Raw genomic sequence first — 12962 nt, forward strand, 5'->3', positions numbered from 1 at the left:
TAACTCTAAACTAATCCTAATAAGTGTGTATGATTTTGGAATCCCCCTTTCTCTTCAATCCTTGGCTTTAAATAGCATCTTTGGCGCCAAAATTAGTTGAGATTGGGCCCCACAACCCTTGAGAATTCGTTGGTTACTATTTCATTAAAAATCATAAACCAGCTCCGACGCGTACGCACACAGCACGCGTACGCGTCCATGGGGTGATTCGCAGGTGCGCGCAAGCGCCAGGTGCGCGCGCGCGTCCATGGGCGAGTTCAACTTCTTTGACTTTTCATGATTTCTCCACTTTGCATGCTTTCCTCTTCACTCCTGTGATCCATTCCTAGCCTTTTCAATCTGAAATCACTAGCAAACATATCAAGGCATCTAGTGGAATCAAAGGGAGATTAAAACCATCAAATTAAGGATCTAAAAGCATGTTTTCACATCTAAGCACAAATAAGGAGACAATCACAAAACCATGCTATTTCATTGAATAAATGTGGGTAAAAGGTGATAAAATCTCTTAAAATCAATACAGGACAAACCGTCAAAACGGGGTTTGATGATTGGATTTTTGACAGTTTAGAAATTCACTAATAAAATCTCGTTGTAAAGTATAGTTTCTAAACCAAGCAATAATCCTTTCATACAAAAAGTTGTTTGTCACTAGTACAAACCCCTAAAATTTATAAACCGAAGTATTGGACCTCGGGTCGTTCTCCCTAGGAATTGTAATGAAGTGTCTTGTTATTGGTTGTGAGTTATTTTGGGGTTGTGGATAAGAAGCATGAAAAGTAAATGGCAATGAAAATAAACTAACAACTATAAAAGGCTCTTGGTAAAGTGTGAGAACTAGAAGTCCTATCCTAGTTATCCTTCTCAATTGTGATGAGAATTGTTCATTGCTACCACTTAGTTAACCCTTACTAAATAAAGGAAAGTCAAGTGGATGAATTGACTTGAGCCACAAGTTCTAGCCAACTCCCAAGGAAAGACTAGCTTTAGTGCACTCCAAACCAATTAGCAATCTCTCCAATTATCAATCAATAAAGGAATTAGATAACTCAAGTGTCACTAATTACTCTACCTAGGCCAAGAGGAACAAAATCTACACTAAAACTAAAAGAGACATTTCAACAAACACATAAAGTGCAATAGCAGTAAACGTTATTAAATGCAAGAATTAAAGGAATCTACAACTACAAAAACAAGAGATCAACAATAGAAAAGCAAGGAAGACACATTTATTATGAATTACCTCTTATTGAATTGGAAGAATGTAGAAGGAACAATACTAGATCTACAACAAAATATAAGAACAACATAAAGAAAATTATAACAAAAGAATAGAAGAAGATGAATGTAGCAACAAAGAATTGAAAAGTAGAAGTAGAAGAAAGAAAAGATTAAAATCTAGATCTAAGAACTAAACCTAATCCTAATCCTAATTCTAGAGAGAAGAGAGAGCTTCTCTCTCTAGAAACTAACTCTAAACTAATCCTAATGAGTGCGTATGATTTTTTGGAATCCCCCTTGGTCTTCAATCCTTGGCTTTAAATAGCATCTTTGGCCCCAAAATTGGTTGAGATTGGGCCCCACAACCCTTGAGAATTCGTTGGATACGTTTTCATTAAAAATCATAAACCAGCACCGACGCGTACGCGCACAGCACGCGTACGCGTCCATGGGGTGATTCGCAGATGCGCGCAAGCGCCAGGTGCGCGCGCGCGTCCATGAGCGAGTTCAACTTCTTTGACTTTTCATGATTTCTCCACTTTGCATGCTTTCCTCTTCACTTCTTTGATCCATTCCTAGCCTTTTCAATCTGAAATCACTAGCAAACATATCAAGGCATCTAGTGGAATCAAAGGGAGATTAAACCATCAAATTAAGGATCTAAAAGCATGTTTTCACATCTAAGCACAAATAAGGAGACAATCATAAAACCATGCTATTTCATTGAATAAATGTGGGTAAAAGCTGATAAAATCTCTTAAAATCAATACAGGATAAACCGTCAAAACGGGGTTTGATGATTGGATTTTTGACGATTTAGAAATTCGCTAATAAAATCTCGTTGTAAAGTATAGTTTCTAAACCAAGCAATAATCCTTTCATACAAAAAGTTGTTTGTCACTAGTACAAACCCCTAAAATTTATAAACCGAAGTATTGGACCTCGGGTCGTTCTCCCTAGGAATTGTAATGAAGTGTCTTGTTATTGGTTGTGAGTTATTTTGGGGTTTTGGATAAGAAGCATGAAAAGTAAATGGCAATGAAAATAAACTAACAACTATAAACGGCTCTTGGTAAGGTGTGAGAACTAGAAGTCCTATCCTAGTTATCCTTCTCAATTGTGATGAGAATTGTTCATTGCTACCACTTAGTTAACCCTTACTAAATAAAGGAAAGTCAAGTGGATAAATTGACTTGAGCCACAAGTTCTAGCCAACTCCCAAGGAAAGACTAGCTTTAGTGCACTCCAAACCAATTAGCAATCTTTCCAATTATCAATCAACAAAGGAATTAGATAACACAAGTGTCACTAATTACTCTACCTAGGCCAAGAGGAACAAAATCTACACTAAAACTAAAAGAGACATTTCAACAAACACATAAAGTGCAATAGCAGTAAACGTTATTAAATGCAAGAATTAAAGGAATCTACAACTACAAAAACAAGAGATCAACAATAGAAAAGCAAGGAAGACACATTTATTATGAATTACCTCTTATTGAATTGGAAGAATGTAGAAGGAACAATACTAGATCTACAACAAAATATAAGAACAACATAAAGGAAATTATAACAAAAGAATAGAAGAAGATGAATGTAGCAACAAAGAATTGAAAAGTAGAAGTAGAAGTAAGCAAAGATTAAAATCTAGATCTAAGAACTAAACCTAATCCTAATCCTAATTCTAGAGAGAAGAGAGAGCTTCTCTCTCTAGAAACTAAGTCTAAACTAATCCTAAAGAGTGTGTATGATTTTTTGGAATCCCCCTTGCTCTTCAATCCTTGGCTTTAAATAGTATCTTTGGCGCCAAAATTGGTTAAGATTGGGCCCCACAACCCTTGAGAATTCATTGGTTACGTTTTCATTAAAAATCATAAACCAGCTCCGACGCGTACGTGCACAGCACGCGTACGCGTCCATGGGGTGATTCACAGATGCGCGCAAGCGCCAGCTGCGCGCACGCGTCCATGGGCGAGTTCAACTTCTTTGACTTTTCATGATTTCTCCACTTTGCATGCTTTCCTCTTCACTCCTTTGATCCATTCCTAGCCTTTTCAATCTGAAATCACTAGCAAACATATCAAGGCATCTAGTGGAATCAAAGGGAGATTAAACCATCAAATTAAGGATCTAAAAGCATGTTTTCACATCTAAGCACAAATAAGGAGACAATCACAAAACCATGCTATTTCATTGAATAAATGTGGGTAAAAGGTGATAAAATCTCTTAAAATTAATACAGGATAAACCGTCAAAATGGGGTTTATCACGTACGCGTGCATTGAAGATTTGCAAGCCACACGCATGCGTCAAGCACGCGTACGCGTGAGTAGAGGTTTTGCCAGCGACGTGCACGTGTCAAGCACGCGCACGCGTGACGTTCGGCACGTGACCTACTTAAAGTGAAATCACTGGGGGAAATTTCTAAGCTGCCCAGGCTCCATTCCAACTCGTTTCTGAGGGTATTTGATGCAGAATTGAAGATTGAGAAAGGGGGAGCACTTAGTTAGTTATGATGAGCCTTTAGTTAGTTTTCTAGAGAGAGAAGCTCCCTCTTCTCTCTAGAATTAGGTTAGGATTAGGTTAATTTCTCTTAGATCTAAGCATGATTTCTTGATTTCATCTTGTTTCCTTTACAATTTCTTGTTTCTACTACTTCATTCTTCTTAGTTCTCTTGTTAATTTTACTTTTATGCCTCTTTTATGTTCATGCACTCATGTTGGATTTAAATCCCTTTTAATGAAATTTGATTATTAATGTTCTTTTATTGATCATTTGAGTTGTTGGTTTACTTTTCTTGCAATTGGAAGTTGGTAGATTTACATTTCTTGCACTTTTACTATGCTTTCCTTTTATGCCTTCCAAGTGTTTGACAAAATACTTGGTTGGATGTTAGAGTAGATTTTGAGCATTCTTGGCTTGGAAAGAGAAATTAGGTGATCTTGAGTCATTAAGACCCAACTCATGTTGGCGATCAAGAGTTGTTAGCTAGTATTGTTTCCAGTAACTCTAATCTCTTGGTAATCCGATTAGTGAGTTGATTAGGACGTTTGGATTGAGATTAGCTAGTCTTATTAGACTTTCTTCGAGTGTGAAGATAATATGATACCTTCTTCCATCGTCGAGGATGACGTAGTAAGATAAATTCTTGTTTATTATTGTGACATGATTAACTAGTCTTGTTTGACGTTCTTCCTATGTGAAGATAACATGATACCTTCTTCTATTTGTTGGAGTTGACTAAATAAGATGAATTAATCATTGTATGACTAGGATAGAAAGCCTATATTCTCAATCCTTGCCATGAATATATCTCTCTTTATTACTTGCTTCCTTTAATTGCTTGCTTGATTTACTCTTCTTGTCATTTAAATTCTTGCCCATTTAATTTCTTGACCTTTTACCAATCAAACACCTTGTCCCTTCATAGCCAATAATTGACCACTTCATTGCAATTCCTTGTGAGACGACCCGGAGTCTAAATACTTCGGTTAATTTTCATTGGGGTTTGTACATGTGACAAAAAAACCAAATTAAATTTGATATGAGAGTTGTTTATTAGTTTGGAGCTATGCTTACAACGAAGTAATTCTTTTCTATAAGAAGAAAATCTAGACCGACAATAATTTTTGTGTCAAGCATCCATTAGTATAGTTGCATGCATATAAAGTAGTTTCATTCAATAAGTTGTCATCCTTTTAAGCCTTCTTCTTTTTGATTAGCATGAGAACATGTTATTATTTAAGTTTGGAGAAATTGATGAATTCATATTTGATGATAAATTTTGGCTTGAATTCAGTAAATTTCATCACATAAATTCACATGTGTTCATCGAAATTTATGAGAAAATAAGAGAAAGATATTTTTTTTTTTGAATTTTTAATGAGGAAAGAGAAAAACACAAAATTGACACAAAACATGAAAATTTAAGATCAAAGCACAAAATGCATGCAAGAATACTTTGAATATCAAGATGAACACCAAGAACACTTTGAAGATCAAGATGAACATCAAGACTTATTTTTGAAAATTTTTAAGAAAAGAAAAACATGCAAGACACCAAACTTAAAAATTTTTAATGTTGAGATACTGACAAATTGAAAATGCATATGAAAAACAAGAAAAGACACAAAACAAGAAAATGCAAAGATCAAACAAAGAAAATCATCAAGAACAACTTGAAGATTATAAAGAACACATGATGAATTTTCGAAAATTAAAGGGAAATTAAAACACATGCAATTGACACCAAACTTAAAAATTGACACTAGACTTAAACAAGAAACATAAAATTTTTGGTTTTTATGATTTTATAAATTTTTTTTGTATTTTTCGAAAATTAATTGGAAAAATAATGAAAAAGAAGAAAAATTTTTTTGTATTTTTCGAAAATAAGAAATAAAAACCTTAAAAATAAAATAAAATTACCTAATCTGAGCAACAAGATGAACCGTCAGTTGTCCAAACTCGAACAATCCCCGGCAACGGCGCCAAAAACTTGGTGCACGAAATTGTGATCTCAATGGCGCCAACAACTTGGTACGCACAATTGTAATCTCAACTCTTTTTCACAACTTCGCACAACTAACCAGCAAGTGCACTGGGTCGTCCAAGTAATAAACCTACGTGAGTAAAGGTCGATCCCACAGAGATTGTCGGCTCGAAGTAAGCTATGGTCATCTTGTAAATCTCAGTCAGGCAGATTCAAATGGTTATGGGATTTTTGATAATTAAAATATAAATAAAACATAAAATAAGATAGAGATACTTATGTAATTCATTAGTAGGATTTCAGATAAGCGTTTGGAGATGCTTTGTTCCTTCTGAACCTCTGTTTTCCTATTGCTTTCATCCAATCATTCATACTCCTTTCCATGGCAAGCAGTATGTTGGGCATCACCGTTGTCAATGGCTACTTCCCGTTCTCTCAGTGAAAATGATCCAAATGCGCTGTCACCGCACGGCTAATCATCTGTCAGTTCTTGATCATGTTGGAATAGGATCCATTGATCCTTTTGCGTCTGTCACTACGCCCAACACTCGCGAGTTTGAAGCTCGTCACAGTCATCCCTTCCCAGATCCTACTCGTAATACCACAGACAAGGTTTAGACTTTTCGGATCTCAAGAATGCTGCCAATTGATTCTAGCTTATACCACGAAGACTCCGATCTTTCGGAATGGAGGCTAAGAGATACACGCTCAAGCTATTGTAGATAGAACGGAAGTGGTTGTCAGGCACGCGTTCATAAGTGAAAATGATGATGAGTGTCACGGATCATCACATTCATCAGGTTGAAGTGCGAGTGAATTTCTTGGAATAAGAATAAGCTTGAATTGAATAGAAAAACAATAGTACTTTACATTAATTCAAGAGGAACAGCAGAGCTCCACACCTTAATCTATGGGGTGTAGAAACTCCACCGTAGAAAATACATAAGTGATGAAGGTCCAGGCATGCCCGTGAGGCCAGCCCCCTAAACGTGATCAATGATCAAAAGTGATACAAAGATAGTCTCAAAAACGATCAAAAGATGTGAAATAAATCAGTAAAAGTAGTTTTTATACTAAACTAGTAGCTAGGGTTACAAAAATAAGTAAATGATGCAGAAATCCACTTTCGGGCCCACTTGGTGTGTTCTTGGGCTGAGCATTGAAGGTTTGCACGTGTAGAGGCTTCTCTTGGAGTTAAACGCCAAGTTCTAGCCTGTTTCTGGCGTTTAACTCTGGTTTGTAACCTGTTTCTGGCGTTTAACTTCAGAATAGGGCAGGAAGTTAGCGTTTGAACGCCAGTTTGCATCGTCAAAACTCGGGCAAAGTATAGACTATTATATATTTCTGGAAAGCCCCGGATGTATACTTTCCAAGGCAATTAAGAGCGCGCCATTTGGGTTTCTGTAGCTCCAGAAAATCTACTTCGAGTGCACAGTGGTCAGAATCCAACAGCATCTGCAGTCCTTTTTCAGCCTCTGAATCAGATTTTTGCTCAGGTCCCTCAATTTCAGCCAGAAAATACCTGAAATCATAGAAAAACACACAAACTCGTAGTAAAGTCCATAAATGTGATTTTTGAATAAAAACTAATAAAAATATAGTAAAAATTAACTAAAACATACTAAAAACTACCTAAAAATGCCAAAAAGCATATAAATTATCCGCTCATCACAACACCAAACTTAAATTGTTGCATGTCCCCAAGCAATTGAAAATCAAATAGGATAAAAAGAAGAGAATATACTATAAATTCCAAAATATCAATGAAGCTCAGCTCCAATTAGATGAGCGGGACTAATAGCTTTTTGCCTCTGAACAGTTTTGGCATCTCACTTTATCCTTTGAAGTTCAGAATGATTGGCGTCTATAGAAACTCAGAATTCAGATAGTTTTATTGATTCTCCTAGTTCAGTATGTTAATTCTTGAACACAACTACTTTATGAGTCTTGGCCGTGGCCCTAAGCACTTTGTTTTCCAGTATTACCACTGGATACATAAATGCCACAGACACATAACTGGGTGAACCTTTTCAGATTGTGACTCAGCTTTGCTAGAGTCCCCAATTAGAGGTGTCCAGGGTTCTTAAGCACACTCGTTTTTTTGCTTTGGATCACAACTTTAACCGCTCAGTCTCAAGCTCTTCACTTGACACCTTCACGCCACAAGCACATGGTTAGGGACAGCTTGGTTTAGCCGCTTAGGCCAGGATTTTATTCTTTTGGGCCCTCCTATCCATTAATGCTCAAAGCCTTGGATCCTTTTTATTTTACCCTTGCCTTTTAGTTTTAAGGGCTACTGGCTTTTTGCTCTTGCCTTTTGGTTTAAAGAGCTATTGGCTTTTTCTGCTTGCTTTTTCTTTCTCTTTCTCTTTTTTTTCTTTTATTTTTGCCATTTTTGTTTTCCACAAGCTTTTGTTCTTCACTGTTTTTTCTTGCTTCAAGAATTAATTTTATGATTTTTCAGATTATCATTAACATTTCTCCTTTTTCATCATTCTTTCAAGAGCCAACAGTTTTAACATTCATAAACAACAAATTCAAAAGACATATGCACTGTTCAAGCATTCATTCAGAAAACAAAAGGTATTGTCACCACATCAAAATAATTAAACTAATTTTTAGAACATTTTTCATTTAAGAGAGGTGATGGATTCATAGGACATTCATAACTTTAAGACATAGACACTTAAACACTAATGATCATGTAATAAAGACACAAACATAAATAAATATAAAGCATAGTAAACGAAAAACAGAAAAATAAAGAACAAAGAAATAAAAGAATGGGTCCACCTTAGTGATGGCGGCTAGTTCTTCCTCTTGAAGGTCTTATGGAGTGCTTTAGCTCCTCAATGTCTCTTTCTTGCCTTTGTTGCTCCTCCCTCATAACTCTTTGATCTTCCCTAATTTCATGGAGGATGATGGAGTGCTCTTGGTGCTCCACCCTTAGTTGTCCCATGTTAAAACTCAATTCTCCTATGGAGGTGTTAATTTGCTCCCAATAGTTTTGTGGAGGAAAGTGCATCCCTTGAGACATCTCAGGGATTTCATGATGAGGAATTTACTCATGCTCTTGTTGAGGTCCATGAGTGGGCTCTCTTGTTTGCTCCATCCTTTTCTTAGTGATGGGCTTGTGAGATGAATCTCTCCATCTCCCATGACTCGGATGTGGAAGCAATTGTATTCCCTTTCCTCTTTCTAGAGGTTTCTCCGGCCTTTGGTGCCATTAATGGTTATGGAAAAACAAAAAGAAATGCTTTTACCACACCAAACTTAAAATGTTTGCTTTTCCTCGAGCAAAAAAAGAAAAAAAGCAGGAGAAGAAGAAGAAGTGGAAGAGATGGAGTGGTGTGTGGTTTCGGCCAAGGGGGGTTAAGTGTGTATGATGGGGTGGGTTTGGGAGGGATATGGTTTGAATTTGAATGGTAAGGTAGGTCGGGTTTTATGATGGGTGGATGTGAGTGGTGAAGAGATTATGGAGAAGAGGGTAAGATTTGATAGGTGAAGGGTATTTGGGGAAGAGTGTTATGGAAAGGTGTGAAGAAGAGAGAGAGGGTAAGTTGAGGTTGGTGGGGATCCTGTGGGGTCCACAGATCCTGAGGGGTCAAGGACTTATCATCCCTGCTCCATTTAGGCGTGTAAATGCCCTTAGAGTGCAATCCTAGCGTTAAACGCCAGGTTGCTGCTTGTTTCTGGCATTAAACACCAGCTTTTCTCCCTGTCTTGGCGTTTAACGCCAGTCTGATACTTCTTACTGGCGTTCAAACGCCAGTAAGCTCTTCCTCTAGGGTGAGCTATTTTTCATGCTATTTTTCATTCTGTTTTTTATTTTTCAGTTGTTTTTGTGACTTCACATGATCATCAACCTAAAGAAAACATAAAATAGCAATGGAAAATAAATAGATATAATTAAATGACATTGGGTTGCCTCCCAACAAGCGCTTTTTTAATGTCAATAGCTTGACAGTAAGCTCTCATGGAGCCTCACAGATAATTAGAGCAAGGTTGGGGCCTCTCAACACCAAACTTAGAGTTTGGTTATGGTCTCCCAACACCAAACTTAGAGTTTGAATGTGGGTGTTCTGTTTGACTCTGTATTGAGAGAAGCTTTTCATGCTTCCTCTCCATGGTTACAGAAGGAGAACCTTGAGTCTTGAATACAAGGTAGTCCTCATTCAACTGAAGGACCAACTCTCCTCTGTCAACATCAATCATAGCTTTTGCTGTGGCAAGGAAGGGTCTGCCAAGGATGATGGATTCATCCTCATCCTTCCCAGTGTCTAGGATAATGAAATCAGCAGGGATGTAAAGGCTTTCAACCTTTACTAGCACGTCCTCTACTAGTCCATAAGCCTGTTTCATTGATTTGTCTGCCATCTCTAGTGAGATTCTTGCAGCTTGTACCTCAAAGATTCCTAGTTTCTCCATTACAGAGAGTAGCATGAGGTTTATCCCTGACCCCAGGTCACACAGAGCCTTCTCAAAGGTCATGGTGCCTATGGTACAAGGTATGAAGAATTTTCTGGGATCCGGTTTCTTCTGAGGTAATGTCTGCCTCATTAATGCATTCAGTTCATTGGTGAACAAGGGGGGTTCATCCTCCCAAGTCTCAGTACCAAATAACATGGCATTCAGCTTCATGATTGCTCCTAGATACTTAGCAACTTGCTCTTTAGTGATGTCTTCATCCTCTTCAGAGGAAGAATAGTCATCAGAGCTCATGAATGGCAGAAGAAAGTTCAATGGAATCTCTATGGTCTCTGTATGAGCCTCAAATTCCTTTGGTTCCTCAAAGGGAATCTCCTTTCTATCCAGAGGACATCCCATGAGGCTTTTCTCACTGGGACTCACGTCCTCCTCACTCTCTCTAGGTTCGGCCATGTTGGTCATGGTTATGACCTTGCACTCTTTCTTGGTATTTTCTTCTGTATTGCTTGGGAGAGTACTAGGAGGAGTTTCAGTAATCTTCTTACTCAGCTGACCCACCTGTGCCTCCAAATTTCTAATGGAGGACCTTGTTTCATTCATGAAACTTAGTGTGGTCTTAGATAGATCAGAGACTATGGTTGCCAGGCCAGAATGGCTCTATTCAGAATTCTCTATCTGTTGGTGAGAAGATGATGGAAAAGGCTTGCTATTGCTAAACCTCTTTCTTCCACCATTATTGTTGAAGCCTTGTTGAGGCTTCTGTTGGTCCTTCCATGAGAAATTTGGATGATTTCTCCATGAAGGATTATAGGTGTTTCCATAGGGTTCTCCCATGTAATTCACCTCTGCCATTGCAGGGTTCTCAGGATCATAAGCTTCTTCTTCAGAAGATCCTTCTTTAGTACTGTTGGATGCAGCTTGCAATCCATTCAGACTCTGAAAAATCATATTGACTTGCTGATTCAATATTTTGTTCTGAGCCAATATGCATTTAGAGTATCAATTTCAAGAACTCCCTTCTTCTGAGGTATCCTATTATTCACAAGATTCCTCTCAGAGGTGTACATGAACTGGTTATTTGCAACCATTTCAATGAGTTCCTGAGCTTCTGTAGGGGTTTTCAGATGAAGAGATCCTCCTGCAGAATGATCCAATGATATTTTTGACAACTCAGACAGACCATCATAGAATATAGATATGATGCTCCATTCTGAAAGCATGTCAGTAGGACACTTTTTGATCAGTTGCTTATATCTTTCCCAAGCTTCATAAAGAGACTCACCTTCCTTCTGTCTGAAGGTTTAGATTTCCACTCTAAGCTTGCTCATCTTTTGAGGTGGAAAGAATTTGGCCAGGAAAGCACTGACCAGCTTTTCCCAAGAGTTCAGGCTTTCCTTAGGTTGTGAATCCAACCATGTTCTAGCTCTGTCTCTTACAGCAAAAGGGAAAAGCATAAGCCTGTAGACCTCAGGATTAACTCCATTGGTCTTGACAGTGTCACAGATTTGCAAGAATTCAGCTAAGAACTGATGGAGATCTTCCAATGGAAGTCCATGAAACTTGCAATTCTATTGCATTGGAGAAACTAATTGAGGCTTAAGCTCAAAGTTGTTTGCTCCAATGGCAGGAATTGAGATGCTTCTTCCATAGAAGTTAGAAGAGGGTACAATAAAGTCACCAAGCATCTTCCTTGCATCTCCACCATTGTTATTATTTTTGGCTGCCATTTACTTCTTTTTCGAGAATTTCTGTTAGGTCCTCTCCAGAGTTTTGTGCTTTAGCTTCTCTTAGTTTCTTCTTTAGAGTTCTTTAAAGTTCAGGATCAGCTTCAATAAGAATGCCTTTGTCCTTGTTCCTGCTCATATGAAAGAGAAGAGAACAAGAAAGTATGGAATCTTCTTTGTCATAGTATAGAGATTCCTTTATGTGAGTAGAAGAAGAGAAGAATAGAAGAAGGAGAAGAGAAAATTTGAAAATTAATTAAAATAAAATAAAAATATTTTTGTTTTTATTTTAAATATTAATTAGAAATTCAAAAATTAAAAAGGGAAATAAAATTAAATTAAAATTTAAAATAATTAGTTAATTAAAAAGAATTTTGAAAAAAAAAGGGGGAGGAGTTTTCGAAAATTAGAGAGAAAAAATTAGTTAGGTGGTTTTGAAAAAGATATGATTGAAATAGTAAACTTTTAAAATCAAACAAAAAGTTAAGTGGTTAATTGAAAAAGATTTGAAAATCAATTTTGAAAAGATAAGAAGTTAGAAAAGAATTTGAAATTGATTTTGAAAAAGATATGATTGAAAATCATTTTGAAAAAGATTTAAAAAGGAAATTAAAAAATTTGATTTTTGAAATTAAAGTTGATTACTTGACTAACAAAAAACTAAAAGATATGATTTTAAAATTCAAAGATTGAACTTTTCTTAATAGGCAAGTAACAACTTGAAAAATTTTTGAATTAAAACATTAAATGTGAGCAAGATTTTCGAAAATATAAAGTAAGAATGAGAAAAAGATTTTGAAAATCAAAAAAAAAATTTTGAAAATATATAGAAATAAATGAAAAAGATTTGATTTTTGAAAAAGATTTGAAAAGATAGGATTTTGAAATTGAAAATTTGACTTGACTCATAAGAAACAACTAAATTTTAAAAAATTTTGAAAAAATCAACTCAAATATTCGAAATTTATGAGAAAATAATAGAAAGATATTTTTTTTGAATTTTTAATGAGGAAAGAGAAAAACACAAAATTGACACAAAACATGAAAATTTAAGATCAAAGCACAAAATGCATGCAAGAATACTTTGAATATCAAG

The 12962-nt window shown here is 36.4% G+C and overlaps 1 non-coding gene across 1 annotated transcript; it reads left to right on the top strand.

The window, feature by feature from the left end:
- Window positions 1-11356: 11356 nt before the first annotated feature.
- Window positions 11357-11464, top strand: LOC148552841 (small nucleolar RNA R71). Its single transcript, XR_015893588.1, has one exon. It is a non-coding gene; the product is annotated as a small nucleolar RNA R71 (small nucleolar RNA).
- The last annotated feature ends 1498 nt before the right edge of the window (window positions 11465-12962 follow it).

Source organism: Arachis ipaensis, chromosome B7 (assembly GCF_059453495.1).
Source record: "Arachis ipaensis isolate K30076 ecotype BB chromosome B7, ASM5945349v1, whole genome shotgun sequence".
Taxonomy (NCBI): Eukaryota; Viridiplantae; Streptophyta; class Magnoliopsida; order Fabales; family Fabaceae; genus Arachis; species Arachis ipaensis.